Consider the following 676-nt stretch of genomic DNA (forward strand, 5'->3'; position numbering starts at 1 on the left):
TATTTTCACTCTTGTATGCTTTTCATACAAGTTTCACACAAGACAGATACAAACTTTATAAGATTTATATATATCGTTTCCATATGGGTAAGATATTCATCACGGCAATTTTTGTAAGCTAATCAAATGCTAATGTTGTGTTTCTAACCTCATAGTTGAAAAAGTAAATAAATGTGCATTTAATCCACACACGATAAACACAATTGGTAAAACAAGTAGTCAAAGTGCTCGCCACTGCATTGCAGTGAATTCTTGCATGTGTTGAGGCTGGCAACCACCCTAAAATTGAATTTATCCATAAGTGTCTTCAGCAGTATCAGTAACATCAAAAGTGTTACAACTGATTAATTTTTTATAAAATGTCCTAACAAAGATATATGTGTTATAGCTGATTGGGATCAAGCTAATATGAACTGCTTTGTATTTTATTGGGCTGTTAGTTTTACTGTAATGCATAATTTTAACAAGCTAATCATTTTTCTTATTGTAATCATTATCAGCACAGTAAATGCTAAACAGGTGTAGCTGAGTTAAGAGTGCGATATTGTTCTCTCAAACTTAATGAGTAGCTAAAGCAAATTATGGCTGCTTTGAAATCATGCTAGTACTACTTTGCTTTACAGCAAATTAAAGAAAAGATGTGTGACGACACTAAACAAGAAACCAGATCTTCAAG

The sequence above is a fragment of the Aulonocara sp. 'chitande type north' Nkhata Bay genome, linkage group LG7, assembly GCF_057382095.1.
Source record: "Aulonocara sp. 'chitande type north' Nkhata Bay isolate Kocher_YH1m ecotype deep benthic linkage group LG7, A_spYH_male_GT1.1, whole genome shotgun sequence".
NCBI classification, from domain to species: domain Eukaryota; kingdom Metazoa; phylum Chordata; class Actinopteri; order Cichliformes; family Cichlidae; genus Aulonocara; species Aulonocara sp. 'chitande type north' Nkhata Bay.